Source organism: Ranitomeya imitator, chromosome 4 (genome assembly GCF_032444005.1).
Source record: "Ranitomeya imitator isolate aRanImi1 chromosome 4, aRanImi1.pri, whole genome shotgun sequence".
In the NCBI taxonomy this organism is placed as follows: Eukaryota; Metazoa; Chordata; class Amphibia; order Anura; family Dendrobatidae; genus Ranitomeya; species Ranitomeya imitator.
The window spans coordinates 213680065-213693869 of record NC_091285.1 but is presented as its reverse complement, the minus strand read 5'-3'; positions in this window follow the sequence as shown (position 1 = coordinate 213693869).

Genomic DNA, 13805 nt, shown 5'->3' with positions numbered 1-13805 from the left:
GGTGAGTATCCCATGTCGGGGCCCCTGTTATGACCTGGTGGTCAGGACAATAATAGACCTGGTGGATAAGAGCACACGGAATGACCTGATAGTTACTGATAATATAGGACGAGTTCTGGGACGTGGGAACTCTGCTGACCGCAATCCCTAATCCTATCAACCACACTAGAAATAGTCGTGGATTGCGCCTAACGCTCCCTATGCAACTCGGCACAGCCTAAGAAACTAGCTAGCCCTGAAGATAGAAAAATAAAGCCTACCTTGCCCTAGAGAATTTCCCCAAAGGAAAAGGCAGCCCCCCACATATAATGACTGTGAGTAAAGATGAAAATACAAACACAGAGATGAAATAGATTTAGCAAAGTGAGGCCCGACTTACTGAACAGACCGAGGATAGGAAAGGTTACTTTGCGGTCAGCACAAAAACCTACAAAAAGACCACGCAGAGGGTGCAAAAAGACCCTCCGCACCGACTCACGGTGCGGAGGCGCTCCCTCTGCGTCCCAGAGCTTCCAGCAAGCAAGAACAATCGAAATAGCAAGCTGGACAGAAAAATAGCAAACCAGAGAAAAACAAGCAGTCACTTAGCTTCAGCTGGGAAGACAGGTCACAAGAACGATCCAGAAGTGAACTAGACCAATACTGGAACATTGACAGGTGGCCTGGAGCAAAGGTCTAAGTGGAGTTAAATAGAGCAGCCAGCTAACGAATTAACCTCGTCACCTGAGGAAGGAAACTCAGAAACACCCACAGCCACCAGAGAAAGTCCATGGACAGAACCAGCCGAAGTACCATTCATGACCACAGGAGGGAGCCCGACAACAGAACTCACAACAGTACCCCCCTTGAGGAGGGGTCACCAAACCCTCACCAGAGCCCCCAGGCCGACCAGGACGAGCCAAATGAAAGGCACGAACCAGATCGGCATCATGAACATCAGAGGCAAAAACCCAGGAATTATCTTCCTGACCATAACCCTTCCACTTGACCAGGTACTGGAGTTTCCGTCTCGAAATTCGAGAATCCAAAATCTTCTCCACCACATACTCCAACTCCCCCTCAACCAACACCGGGGCAGGAGGATCAACGGATGGAACCACAGGCGCCACGTATCTCCGCAACAATGACCTATGGAACACATTATGGATGGCAAAAGAAGCAGGAAGGGCCAAACGAAATGACACAGGATTGATAACCTCAGAAATCTTATAAGGACCAATGAAACGAGGCTTAAACTTAGGAGAGGAAACCTTCATAGGAACATAACGAAACGACAACCAAACCAAATCCCCAACACGAAGTCGGGGACCCACACAACGCCGGCGGTTAGCGAAACGTTGAGCCTTCTCCTGGGACAATGTCAAATTGTCCACCACATGAGTCCAAATCTGCTGCAACCTATCCACCACAGTATCTACACCAGGACAGTCCGAAGACTCAACCTGCCCTGAAGAGAAACGCAGATGGAAACCAGAATTGCAGAAAAACTGCGAAACCAAAGTAGCCAAGCTGGCCCGATTATTAAGGGCGAACTCAGCCAACGGCAAAAACGACACCCAATCATCCTGATCAGCAGAAACAAAGCATCTCAGATATGTTTCCAAAGTCTGATTAGTTTGTTCGGTTTGGCCATTTGTCTGAGGATGGAAAGCCGAGGAAAAAGACAAATCAATGCCCATCCTAGCACAAAAAGATCGCCAAAACCTCGAAACAAACTGGGAACCTCTGTCAGAAACGATGTTCTCCGGGATACCATGTAAACGAACCACATGCTGGAAAAATAGTGGCAACAAATCAGAGGAGGAAGGCAATTTAGACAAGGGTACCAAATGGACCATCTTAGAAAAGCGATCACAAACCACCCAAATGACCGACATCTTTTGAGAGACGGGGAGATCTGAAATAAAATCCATAGAAATATGCGTCCAGGGCCTCTTCAGGACCAACAAGGGTAAAAGCAACCCACTGGCACGAGAACAGCAGGGCTTAGCCCGAGCACAAGTCCCACAGGACTGCACAAAAGAACGCACATCCCGTGACAAAGACGGCCACCAAAAGGATCTAGCCACCAAATCTCTGGTACCAAAGATTCCAGGATGCCCAGCCAACACTGAACAATGAATCTCAGAGATAACTCTACTAGTCCATCTATCAGGGACAAACAGTTTCTCTGCTGGGCAACGGTCAGGTCTATCAGCCTGAAATTTTTGCAGCACCCGCCGCAAATCAGGGGAGATGGCAGACAAAATTACCCCCTCTTTGAGAATACCCGCCGGCTCAGGAACACCCGGAGAGTCAGGTACAAAACTCCTTGACAGGGCATCAGCCTTCACATTCTTAGAGCCCGGAAGGTACGAAACCACAAAATCAAAACGGGAGAAAAATAACGACCATCGAGCCTGTCTCGGATTCAACCGTTTGGCAGACTCAAGATAAGTCAAATTCTTGTGATCTGTCAAGACCACCACGCGATGCTTGGCTCCTTCCAGCCAATGACGCCACTCCTCGAATGCCCACTTCATGGCCAACAACTCTCGATTACCAACATCATAATTGCGCTCAGCAGGCGAAAACTTTCTAAAAAAGAAAGCACATGGCTTCATCACCGAGCCATCAGAACTTCTTTGCGACAAAACAGCCCCATCTCCAATCTCAGAAGCATCAACCTCAACCTGAAACGGGAGCGAAACATCTGGCTGGCACAGCACAGGGGCAGAAGAAAAACAACGCTTCAACTCCTGAAAAGCCTCTACAGCTGCAGAAGACCAATTGACCACATCAGCACCCTTCTTGGTCAAATCAGTCAACGGTTTAGCAACACTAGAAAAATTAGCAATGAAGCGCCGATAAAAATTAGCAAAGCCCAGGAACTTTTGCAAGCTCTTCACAGATGTCGGCTGAGTCCAATCGTAAATGGCTTGGACTTTAACAGGGTCCATCTCGATAGTAGAAGGGGAAAAAATGAACCCCAAAAATGAAACCTTCTGAACTCCAAAGAGACACTTTGACCCCTTCACAAACTAGGAATTTGCACGAAGGACCTGGAACACCATTCTGACCTGCTTCGCATGAGACTCCCAATCATCCGAAAAGACCAAAATGTCATCCAAATATACAATCAGGAATTTATCCAGGTACTCTCGGAAGATGTCATGCATAAAGGACTGAAATACTGATGGAGCATTGTAAAGCCCGAATGGCATAACCAGGTACTCAAAATGGCCCTCGGGCGTATTAAATGCTGTTTTCCATTCATCGCCTTGTTTAATACGCACAAGATTATACGCCCCTCGAAGATCTATCTTGGTGAACCAACTAGCCCCTTTAATACGAGCAAACAAATCAGACAGCAACGGCAAAGGATACTGAAATTTGACTGTAATTTTATTGAGAAGGCGGTAATCAATGCAAGGTCTCAAAGAACCATCCTTCTTGGCCACAAAAAAGAACCCTGCTCCCAATGGTGACGACGACGGGCGAATATGACCCTTCTCCAAGGATTCCTTTATATAACTCCGCATAGCAGCGTGTTCTGGCACAGATAAATTGAACAATCGGCCCTTAGGAAACTTACTACCAGGAATCAAATTAATTGCACAATCGCAATCCCTATGAGGAGGTAGGGCACTGGCTTTGGGCTCATCAAATACATCCCGATAATCCGACAAAAACTCTGGAACTTCAGAAGGAGTGGAAGACGAAATAGACAAAAATGGAACATCACCATGTACCCCCTGGCAACCCCAGCTGGACACAGACATAGATTTCCAGTCCAATACTGGATTATGAACCTGTAGCCATGGCAACCCCAAAACGACCACATCATGCAGATTATGCAACACCAGAAAGCGGATATCCTCCTGATGTGCAGGAGCCATGCACATGGTCAATTGGGTCCAGTACTGAGGCTTATTCTTGGCCAAAGGCGTAGCATCAATTCTTCTTAATGGAATAGGATACTGCAAGGGCTCCAAGAAAAAACCACAGCGCCTAGCATACTCCAAGTCCATCAAATTCAGGGCAGCGCCTGAATCCACAAATGCCATAACAGAATAGGATGACAAAGAACAAACCAGAGTAACGGACAATAGAAATTTAGACTGTACAGTACCAATGGTGTCAGACCTAGCGAACCGCTTAGTGCGCTTAGGACAATTGGAGATAGCATGAGTGGCATCACCACAGTAAAAACATAGCCCATTCCGACGTCTGTGTTCTTGCCGTTCAGCTCTGGTCAAAGTCCTATCACATTGCATAGGCTCAGGTCCATGCTCAGATAGTACCGCCAAATGGTGCACAGCTTTACGCTCACGCAAGCGTCGATCGATCTGAATGGCCAAAGACATAGACTCATTCAGACCAGCAGGCATGGGAAATCCCACCATGACATCCTTAAGGGCTTCAGAGAGACCCTTTCTGAAGATTGCTGCCAGGGCACTTTCATTCCACTGAGTGAGCACAGACCACTTTCTAAACTTCTGACAATATATCTCCGCCTCATCCTGACCCTGACACAGAGCCAGCAAGATTTTCTCTGCCTGATCCACTGAATTAGGTTCGTCATAAAGCAATCCAAGCACCAGGAAAAACACATCAACATCACACAATGCCGGATCTCCTGGCGCAAGGGAAAATGCCCAGTCTTGAGGGTCACTGCGTAACAAAGAAGTAATGATCTTTACTTGTTGAACAGGGTCACCTGAGGAGCGAGGTTTCAAGGCAAGAAACAATTTACAATTATTTTTGAAATTCAAGAACTTAGATCTATCACCAAAAAACAAATCAGGAATTGGAATCCTAGGCTCTGACATCGGATTCTGAACCACAAAATCTTGAATGTTTTGTACACTTATAGTGAGATTATCCATCAAAGAGGACAGACCTTGAATGTCCATGTCTACACCTGTGTTCTGAACCACCCAAATGTAAAGGGGAAAAGAGAGACAAAACACACTACAAAGAAAAAAAAATGGTCTCAGAACTTCTCTTATCCCTCTATTGAGATGCATTAGTACTTTGGGCCACCTGTACTGTTATGACCTGGTGGTCAGGACAATAATAGACCTGGTGGATAAGAGCACACGGAATGACCTGATAGTTACTGATAATATAGGACGAGTTCTTGGACGTGGGAACTCTGCTGACCGCAATCCCTAATCCTATCAACCACACTAGAAATAGCCGTGGATTGCGCCTAACGCTCCCTATGCAACTCGGCACAGCCTAAGAAACTAGCTAGCTCTGAAGATAGAAAAATAAAGCCTACCTTGCCTCAGAGAATTTCCCCAAAGGAAATGGCAGCCCCCCACATATAATGACTGTGAGTAAAGATGAAAATACAAACACAGAGATGAAATAGATTTAGCAAAGTGAGGCCCGACTTACTGAACAGACCGAGGATAGGAATGGTTACTTTGCGGTCAGCACAAAAACCTACAAAAAGACCACGCAGAGGGTGCAAAAAGACCCTCCGCACCGACTCACGGTGCGGAGGCGCTCCCTCTGCGTCCCAGAGCTTCCAGCAAGCAAGAACAATCGAAATAGCAAGCTGGACAGAAAAATAGCAAACCAGAGAAAAACAAGCAGTCACTTAGCTTCAGCTGGGAAGACAGGTCACAAGAACGATCCAGGAGTGAACTAGACCAATACTGGAACATTGACAGGTGGCCTGCAGCAAAGATCTAAGTGGAGTTAAATAGAGCAGCCAGCTAACGAATTAACCTCGTTACCTGAGGAAGGAAACTCAGAAACACCCACAGTCACCAGAGAAAGTCCATGGACAGAAGCAGCCAAAGTACCACTCATGACCACAGGAGGGAGCCCGACAACAGAACTCACAACAGGCCCCACCTTAGCAACTGTACGGTATATACTCTTTGGCGCCATCGCTCACATTCTTTAAGTCCCCCTTGTTCACATCTGGCAGCTGTCAATTTGCCTCCAACACGTTTCCTTTCACTTTTTCCCCACTCTGTAGATAGGGGCAAAATTGTTTGGTGAATTGGAACGTGCGGGGTTAAAATTTCGCCTCACAACATAGCCTATGATGCTCTCGGGGTCCAGACGTGTGACTGTGCAAAATTTTGTGGCTGTAGCTGCGACGGTGCAGATGCCAATCCCGGACACACACACACACACACACACACTCAGCTTTATATATTAGATCATTAGACTTGACAGAGGAATATGTTGTTTACATTACTATTTATTTGTCTAATTATTATCAGTGTTTCTGTGAACTCTTTAATAAAGGTATCATTGTGAACCTGATACATATAGAAATGTCAAAAAAAGACTTTACCGGTCATTCAAATAGAGTATATTCGAGGGGATTTAGTGAAACAATTGTCTCCCTGTTATTACTATTTTGAATCGAAATTCCTTTTCTGACCAGATTGATCTTGGCTAAGGGAACTCCATCGACGACTTTTGCATAATTTTTGAAGTCTACACAAGATGTTGTGCACTGAACGCAACAATCAAAGGTGAGAACAGCTCCCGGGGGAGGGGGAGGGAGAAACACAAGATTTATTTTTAATCCACCTCTTTAAAGATGTTTTGCCCCATGAGACGTCTCTTTTTTTTATAAATGCTTGCAGCTGGCTTTAATGTAAGGCTGATATTAATTTTTGCCTAGAAAGGAAGTAATAGACTGAAAACATGCATTTGGTTCTGGCTGTATGGTTTTTACTTCTTACTAAATTATGTTAAATGCTGTTCTAAGGCATCATGGGAGAGGGAACATAACACAGGGGGTAGGAGAGCAGGGTTAAATTGTCATTAAGTTAGGCCGGAGTCACGGTCACATCAGCGTTTTTTTCTCGGGCATCTTAGACGTGCATGTAAAATCGCAGCAGGGACACACTTAGCAGATGCTGGATGGAAAGCTGTATGGTCGCATCATACAATCATGCAGCCTGCCATCTAGATGTAGCAGAGCTAGACCCGTCAAGGGACAAATGGATTATCATCTTCTATGCGGAACGGTGAGGAATACTGTTGTTAGTTATTTTAATTCTTTTGCAAGAGACAATAGTGTCTCTGGAATGGGCAATGTTGTAAGTATGGTTTAATTAAGATTTATTAAAGGAGTCTGTGTATTTATTTCAATTAAAGGACTTTTTTCTGCGTATGTGTTTTTATACAATATGACTATGGGGTTGGTAATGGGGGTGTCTTATTGACAACTCTCCATTACTAAACTTGGGGCTTGATATCACTTGAAAATACAAAGGTGATATCAACCCCCCCAACTATCACCCCACTTGCCACCGCTACAAGGCAAGTGGGAAGAGTGAGACTAAGTGCCAGAATTGGTACATCTTATAGATGTGCCTTTTCTGGGGTGGCTGAGAGCTGTTGTTTTTAGCCTGAGGGGCCTGTATCCATGGCCCCTTCCTATGCTATTAATATCAGCCAGCAGCTGTCTGCATAGCCTTTGCTGGTTATTAATTATAGGGGGGACCCTAAGTCATTTTTTGAGCGCTCCCCCATTTTAATAGCCAGTAAAGGCTTGGTATACAGCTGTGAGCTGATATAAATAGCCTAAGAATCTTCATTGGTATTACCAACTTCCCAGGCTATAAACCTTTGCCCCAGCCATTGGATTTCCCTCTGCTAGTTAAGAAAATTATGTGGAAACCCAGCCAATTGTTTTGTGTTTTTTTTTCAGAAAAATAAACTTTTAATAATTTAATACACATACAGTAAGCTGCACATTCACTGTAATAATTGTATAGGTCACTGAAATCTATACATTTGTCTATTCTATATGTAATTGATCTATTCCATCCTGTCGTCACCTGCTGTAGTTTACTGTATGCGATCTGCATTCAGATGTAAATCGGATGCTTGGTGTGAAAAATCAGATTGCCATCGCATAACACTCGCATTACACTCGTGCGACTCTCGGCAGTGAGAATCGGACTGATTTTTTTATACATTTAGTGTGACTCGAGCCTTAGTAAAATATACTAAAGATTTTTATAGACAATCTGTTGAGGTTGGTAACCTAAAATGTAGCTTTTCCTCTGCAGGTCTTGCTAATGATGTTAAACAACCTCCAACTGTGTAACTGTATGAGAAAGAAAATACTTTGTGGCAATTTATTATAAGATGGCTTTTATTGTGTCCTCTATACAATCTTGTTCTGTAAAGTTATTAATGTGCATTCAGTCATGCATAAACTAAAAGGTACACCTGCTTGTTTAATGTCATATTTGTCTGTATGACAAAAGGAAACAGACAATATAAAAACAAGGTTAGAAAATTAGAAAGATGGTATAATAAATGAGAGGATAAGAAAACTGTATCATACAAAATTGGAAAACATGCTATTTAATATTCCAATAAATGGAAACTGTCACCAGGGTAGTCACAGTCTAAAAATTCAATTAGCACCTTCCTACAGTCTGATGAACTATGCATTGAAATGATGACCCTACACCAAAATCTCTCCTTTCCCTTGACGAAACTTCTTGCCATTATAATGTCACCATTTACAATTACATTAGAAAATCCTTGAAAGGAAGAAAGTTCTGAAACGACAGAAAGAAACTAGGGCAAAATGTATTAATCAGTAATATAAAAGAAGATAGAAAAAAAAACTCTCCGAAGAGATAAAGAAACAATTCATCTTCACATTACTTTCAAGCACAAGTCTATTTTTGCCATTTATTGTATTCATCATTCGCTATGGTGTATACAGGACATCAAATGAAACCATTACAAAAGACATGCATTTAGCTAAAGGCCAATCAAACAAAGTAACTTAAAATCCTAAGAGTCTAGTAGAAATTCTGAATTTCTAGAATAATGACTTTACTACCCAAAATGAGTACATTTCATCTTTTCTATCCCCATTTATCTATTTAAGCTGAACTCTCTTTAGACTTTTGATTTTCATGCTCATAGAAATGCAAAATTACCTTTTCTCTTTGTTAGATGAAAATGGCTCTTATACTCGAGGACATTTTAGAAAGTACCAAATGCAAAGAAACAAACCTTTCTTTTCACAGAGCGATTTGGCATGTTAGAGGGAGCTGAAATAAAGAAGCACATTATAAGTACACAAAGCCTTTTCCTGGGATATAATATCCTTTCTGCAATTATTAATGGCTTCTAGTGGAAGTCCAGATTTCATCTGAAAGTGAAGTACTATGGCTAAAACCTTACATAACCCTTATAACAGTGAGTGAGGTTCTTATATTCCTTCTTCAAATGTGTTCATGAATATTCAAAATTTAGAGAAACACGCTTTAGTCTGTGGGCAATCGCAGCATGCGTGTTATAAGACAGAAATAATAGACTTTCGCAAATGCTAGCTGAAAGAAATTGATTTTTTAGGATCACTTGATTTGAAGATCTGGACTTTGTCTTGGCCATTGCTTCACAATACTGCTGGTATAAGAAATTACTAGTAGCTTTGGCTTTATAATCAGTGCCACCATTTTTTTTATTGTAAGTTTGATACACTCAGTGTCGGACTGAGGTGGCAAAGGCCCACAAGTAACATTGATTCTTGTGAACCATTGTCCAGCTACGTGCAAAAAGACCTGACCCTATTACCCAAATTAACTTTCGCTTCTACGTAGTATTAATTTGACTAGTTTGTTTAATGAATGATTACTAGTGTGCTCGTTACTCGAGATTTCCTGAGCATGCTCTGGTGTTCTCCAAGCATTTGGGCGTGCTCAGAGATTTAGTTTGTGTCAACGGATCTGAATGATTTGCAGCGGCTAGACAGCCTGAATACATTTGAGGATTCCCTAACAAACAGGGAATCCCCACACGTATTCAGACTGTTTAGCGGCTGCAAATCATGCAGCTGCGTTGACACAAACTAAATTGCCGAGCACGCCCAAACGCATGTAGAACACTCGAGCTTGCTCAGGAAATCTCGAGTAACGAGCGCACTTGCTCATCACTAATGATTACATTATACCTTTTCTGCAAATTGTGAATCAAGTGTAATAGCAGTTCTTCACAGGAGCCTACCAAAGGATTCTGCTGTTCACCTGTAGGCCAGTTCAAACCTGGAATAACTTATATGATCTTTTACGTTTACAAGCTGTGGATGCTGCATATACAGTGGGGCAAAAAAGTATTTAGTCAGTCAGCAATAGTGCAAGTTCCACCACTTAAAAAGATGAGAGGCGTCTGTAATTTACATCATGGGTAGACCTCAACTATGGGAAACAAACTGAGAAAAAAAAATCCAGAAAATCACATTGTCTGTTTTTTTAACAATTTATTTGCATATTATGGTGGAAAATAAGTATTTGGTCAGAAACAAACAATCAAGATTTCTGTCTCTCACAGACCTGTAACTTCTTCTTTAAGAGTCTCCTCTTTCCTCCACTCATTACCTGTAGTAATGGCACCTGTTTAAACTTGTTATCAGTATAAAAAGACACCTGTGCACACCCTCAAACAGTCTGACTCCAAACTCCACTATGGTGAAGACCAAAGAGCTGTCAAAGGACACCAGAAACAAAATTGTAGCCCTGCACCAGGCTGGGAAGACTGAATCTGCAATAGCCAACCAGTTTGGAGTGAAGAAATCAACAGTGGGAGCAATAATTAGAAAATGGAAGACATACAAGACCACTGATAATCTCCCTCGATCTGGGGCTCCACGCAAAATCCCACCCCGTGGGGTCAGAATGATCATAAGAACGGTGAGCAAAAATCCCAGAACCACGCGGGGGGACCTAGTGAATGAACTGCAGAGAGCTGGGACCAATGTAACAAGGCCTACCATAAGTAACACACTATGCCACCATGGACTCAGATCCTGCAGTGCCAGACGTGTCCCACTGCTTAAGCCAGTACATGTTCGGGCCCGTCTGAAGTTTGCTAGAGAGCATTTGGATGATCCAGAGGAGTTTTGGGAGAATGTCCTATGGTCTGATGAAACCAAACTGGAACTGTTTGGTAGAAACACAACTTGTCGTGTTTGGAGGAAAAAGAATACTGAGTTGCATCCATCAAACACCATACCTACTGTAAAGCATGGTGGTGGAAACATCATGCTTTGGGGCTGTTTCTCTGCAAAGGGGCCAGGACGACTGATCCAGGTACATGAAAGAATGAATGGGGCCATGTATCGTGAGATTTTGAGTGCAAACCTCCTTCCATCAGCAAGGGCATTGAAAATGAAACGTGGCTGGGTCTTTCAACATGACAATGATCCAAAGCACACTGCCAGGGCAACGAAGGAGTGGCTTCGTAAGAAGCGTTTCAAGGTCCTGGAGTGGCCTAGCCAGTCTCCAGATCTCAACCCTATAGAAAACCTTTGGAGGGAGTTGAAAGTCCGTGTTGCCAAGCGAAAAGCCAAAAACATCACTGCTCTAGAGGAGATCTGCATGGAGGAATGGGCCAACATACCAACAACAGTGTGTGGCAACCTTGTGAAGACTTACAGAAAACGTTTGACCTCTGTCATTGCCAACAAAGGATATATTACAAAGTATTGAGATGAAATTTTGTTTCTGACCAAATACTTATTTTCCACCATAATATGCAAATAAAATGTTAAAAAAACAGACAATGTGATTTTCTGGATTTTTTTTTCTCAGTTTGTCTCCCATAGTTGAGGTCTACCTATGATGTAAATTACAGACGCCTCTCATCTTTTTAAGTGGTGGAACTTGCACTATTGCTGACTGACTAAATACTTTTTTGCCCCACTGTATGTGATCTCATAACATTCTGGCATGATACTACACAACACTGGGAATGATGAAAACTTAGTAAATTAGGGGTACCGTATATACTCGAGTATAAGCCGACCCGAGTATAAGCTGAGACCCTTAATTTTGCCACAAAAAACTGTGAAAACTTAATGACTCGAGTATAACCCTAGAGTGGAAAATGCAGCAGCTACTGGTAAATTTCAAAAATAAAAATAGATACCAATAAAAGTAAAATTAATTGAGACATCAATAGGTTAAGTGTTTTTGAATATCCATATTGAATCAGGAGCCCCATATAATGCTCCATACAGTTCATGATGGGCAAAATAAGATGCTCCATACAAAATACGCCCCATATAATTCTCCATACAGTTTATGATGGGCCCCATAAGATGCTCCATATTAAAATATGCCCCATACAATGCTCCACAAATGTTGATTATAGCCACATAAGATGCTCCACACAGACACTTACCCCATATAATGCTCCACAAATGCTGATTATGGCCCCATAAGATGCTTCATATAGACATTTTCCCCATATAATGCTCCACTAATGCTGATTATGGCCCCATAAGATGCTCCATAGAGATATTTGCCCCATATAATGTTGCACATGGCCCCATAAGATGCTACATAGAGCTATTTGCCACATATAATGCTGCACATGACCCCATAAGATGCTCCATACAGATATTTGCCCCATATAATGCTGCACATGGCCCCATGAGATGCTCCATAGAGATATTTGCCCCATATGATGCTGCACATGGCCCCATACAGATATTTGCCCCATATAATGCTGGACTTGGCCCCATAAGATGTTCCATACAGATATCTGCCCCATATAATGCTGCACATGGCCCCATAAGATGCTACATACAGATATTTTCCCCATATAATTCTGCACAAATGCTGATTATGGCCCCATAAGATGCTCCATAGAGATATTTGCCCCATATAATGCTGCACATGGCCCCATAAGATGCTACATAGAGGTATTTGCCACATATAATGCTGCACATGGCCAAATAAGATGCTACATAGAGATATTTGCCCCATATAATGCTGCACATGGCCCCATAAGATGCTCCATACAGATATTTGCCCCATATAGTGCTGTACATGGCCCCATAAGATGCTACATAGAGATACTTGCCACATATAATGCTGCACATGGCCCCATAAGGTGCTACATAGAGATATTTGTCCCATATAATGCTGCACTTTGCCCCATAAGATGCTACATAGAGGTATTTGCCACATATAATGCTGCACATGACCCCATAAGATGCTACATAGAGATATGTGCCCAATATAATGCTGCACATGGCCCCATAAGATGCTCCTGTTATGTGTTATGGAACCACTCAGCACCCAGAATATGTGGTGCAGTTATATGTATGTATAATAGGTTCCATGTGAGATGCATGTCCCTAATGCATCAGCCCACGGGCTGCGCCCCTGGGCAGAGGGGACACGATATTCCCCTTTTGTCCGCCCCCCACCTTTGTAATTCCCACAGTAAATATCGGCAGGCTCCGGCCACCTGCGGCTATTGTAATGTATGTCTGCCGCTTTTCTATTGGCCTGCCCTCTGTATCTGTGTGATATATTCTGTGTCCTGTGAGTAAAGTGTTGTCAGACTGGAAATACGTGGAGAAGCAGTGATCTTTTATATGCGCCCATGTAACCAAGCAATTCCAGCCAGCGTCCTTCATTCAGACTCCAGCCAAAGCAGAGTGGACCTCTTGAAACACGGGGTGGTACTGAAAGAGGTATCCCAGCTTGGTAGACCCCGTTACTCTGGTGGCAGACAGCGGGATATGATACCCCTTCTACAGGAGGAAAGGAATGAATGGAAAACAACTGCCAGAAGTTAAAGAGGACTACATTAAAAGATCTGGTGGAAGCCCGAGGGTTGATCGCCAGCAACAAAACAAAAGTAGATTTGATAGCAGCCATCATGGAACACGACAGTGCAGCGCCCCCCAATGTGATCATGGAGAAGACTGAATTCCAGAGGGAGGTAAAGAACAGACTGGCGTTCTATGGCCCAAACCCTGCAGTAGAGATCATACGAGAGGTAGTGGCTGATGTGCGTACTGA